This window comes from Triticum aestivum, chromosome 2A (assembly GCF_018294505.1).
Source record: "Triticum aestivum cultivar Chinese Spring chromosome 2A, IWGSC CS RefSeq v2.1, whole genome shotgun sequence".
NCBI lineage: Eukaryota > Viridiplantae > Streptophyta > Magnoliopsida > Poales > Poaceae > Triticum > Triticum aestivum.
In genome coordinates this window covers 5,821,100-5,823,935 of record NC_057797.1, presented here as the reverse complement: position 1 = coordinate 5,823,935, position 2,836 = coordinate 5,821,100, and the positions used below count along the sequence as shown (strand labels likewise).

The window sequence follows — 2,836 nt, the reverse complement described above, 5'->3', positions numbered from 1 at the left end:
TATCCCAAGTTCCTGGCAGACGGCTCATTTGGCCATTTCGCCGGCCCCGGGTACGTCTGGACGACTGTCACCCAGTCATGTGAAACTTCGTTCGCTCGGGTCGCGACGACACAAAGGTCCTCAGCAAACTAATTTTTTTTGGCCGGGGGTCATCCTCCTTTTCTAAAAAAAAAAGCAAACTAATTTTACAGAAAAAGTATCGCGCACTCGCCCGTGAGCCAGTCACGGTCACCTAGTTGTCTTTGGTCGATCGTCTTGGTCGCCCACTCGCCGAAAGAACGTAAAATTCTGATTCTTGAAGACACGCTCGTCAGGATGGACATTCTTTGCAATATAACAGTACAATTTTGGATAGCAGGTACTGAGCTTTCGGGAGTTTAAAAACAAAAAGGTCACGTACTGTTCCTCGTATATATACCTCTTGCTTTGTTGCTCTTGCATTACACGGAAACCACCATAGAAAGGCTGAGCATTGGATTCGCGTGCTGCTCATTTCTAGAAAACTTGAGCTACAAGCTGCAAGTGAGCTTGAACCCTCCTTAGAAAACTTGAGTGCGGTCGTCCCAAATTGTGACCCGATGCTAAAGCTACATGCATATCACACTCAGGTTGAGCTGGAGGAGACAACTACTACCTTCGTCCCGAATTATTTATCGCTCAGGGCCTCTTTGATTCACAGGATTGTCAAAATGAAGGAATAGGAAAAATGGAGGAATAGGGTGACATGTCCCATAGTATCCTACAGGATTTGAAAGAATGTTTGATAGCATAGAAAAAACAAAGGAATTCTACAAAGAGGTTTGAGTGGATGGAAATTTTCCTCCAAAATGTAGTACAAATGGATCATATGGAAAAATTCCTAAGGATGTCAATCCTACGAATCAAACGAGCATCACATGAAAAATTCCTAAGGGTTTAAATCCTCCAAAAATTCTATGCAATTCCTTTGAATCAAACGAGCCCTCAAATGGAAATATCTAGCACTATTTCATTGCAGGATACATCCATCTGAGCGACACCGACGAGTAATTCCGGGCGGAAGAAGTATAGTTTTAGCGGAGCTCAAGTAATATTGACCATAAGTAGCTCTCCACTGGAGTTTCCCAGAGATTTTAGACGTGACAGTATTTTTAGACGTCACTGTTTATTTGTGAAAAAAGGACCTAGAGTTTGCATATAGTTATCGGCAGTATTGTCCACAAAAACAACGTACGTCAGAGATTTTAGACATGACAGTTTTTGCAATGAGGTTTACAGAGTGGTTTCAAAATGCTTGGCCAATCGTTACGGCCGTGCTGCAGGATACAATATAACTAATCCAGATGGCTTTCGCCCCAGGGAGAATGATCACAGAAAACATCCATTTGGAGTGCATTCAAGCTATACAAAAAAGGCATATATGCTAAAGAAAAATTCCATGGCTACAAGCTTGGCATGTACAAAGCTAGCTTAATTATGACACATTTGACTATACGCCACGGGAAAATGTTATGTGCCGAGTGTCAGGTTGTTTGCCGAGTGTTTTTCCATGGGTACTCGGCAAACGAGTCCTTTGTCGTGTGTCTTTTTACCTTCTCTAATTATTTGTTGAATTTCAATTAGAAATCCATTGATTGACTACATTGCATTAGAGATCTAGTGCACTAGTTCCAACAATTAAAAGTAAGTACTTGACTGTCTTCTAAGATAATTAGTCCAATGCTAAAGGGTTTTGGATAAAGATGTTTTCCGACCAATAAATAGAAGCAACCTGGAGAGATGGCTGAGTGGACTAAAGCGGCGGATTGCTAATCCGTTGTACAACTTTTTTGTGCCGAGGGTTCGAATCCCTTTCTTTCCACTCCCTTGATCATTTGGGATTTTCGAATTGGAAAGAATTCTAACCACCGGATTTTCTCATAGATGAATGTACGAAACAAATCCAATTTGTAAGAAAAAATAAAAAAAAAAGAATTTTTACTCCTCGCGTCCAGGTTCCGCCCTGGGTCACTAGATAAGAATCCATCTGAAATCAAAATCCTAATCTCAGTTTCTTATAGTCTCTAGGTACGATTGACCAGGAAGAGTACATGACAATAATGTGTCGATGCCGTCAAAAGAAAATAAGCCTATATATGATTTGATTTGGTAGATCATGATAATTCATTAGATAAGTCCGTACAACTCCGGCATGCACGCACACATGCCTATAGGGTCTAGTCTAGGGGCACTTGAGCTTGCCGTTCTTGGAGTTTTTCAAGTTGGCGTAGCAGGGGCATTCGTTACGGGTCGCCTGGCTGGTGCCGGAGGGGACACAGTTGCACTTGCCGCAGCAGATGTTGCACATCCTGTTGCACATCTTGTTCTTCCAGTTCTTTGCACACCGAGCCTTGCACGCCGACGGGCAATCTGCACACAGCAAAATTCATATCAGTTTCTTATAGATGAATTGTACGTGCATATTGTCATCCATTTAATCAGACGAAATATATTATTAGTTGACCGGGGACATATGCATGGATTCACGTCCGTACCTATCTTGGATGACGGCTGCGCATCCACAACCATGAGAAGCACGACAACAATGAGGAGGAGGGTGACGGCGGCGAGAGGCTTGGAGGATGCCATGGATGGGGCTCGCTGGTTGAGGAGATTAAGTTTACAAGCTTGAGTCAATTGTTGATCGAGTATGCAACTTGGCCAGGCGAGCAGCATATATATACAGATGAAATGGAGCAATTAACGGGGCATGTAACTTCTGATTTGATCTCATTTGCTGTCATTGATAGAGTGTACGTTGGGGTAAGGATTAACTAGAGGAACATAAAACGCTAATTAGGATGGCTGCAGATCGAGC

General features: G+C 42.6%; 1 non-coding gene across 1 annotated transcript; it reads left to right on the top strand.

The window, feature by feature from the left end:
• The first annotated feature begins 1,752 nt into the window (after positions 1-1,752).
• TRNAS-GCU (transfer RNA serine (anticodon GCU)) lies at positions 1,753-1,840 on the top strand. Its single transcript has one exon. It is a non-coding gene; the product is annotated as a tRNA-Ser (tRNA).
• The last annotated feature ends 996 nt before the right edge of the window (positions 1,841-2,836 follow it).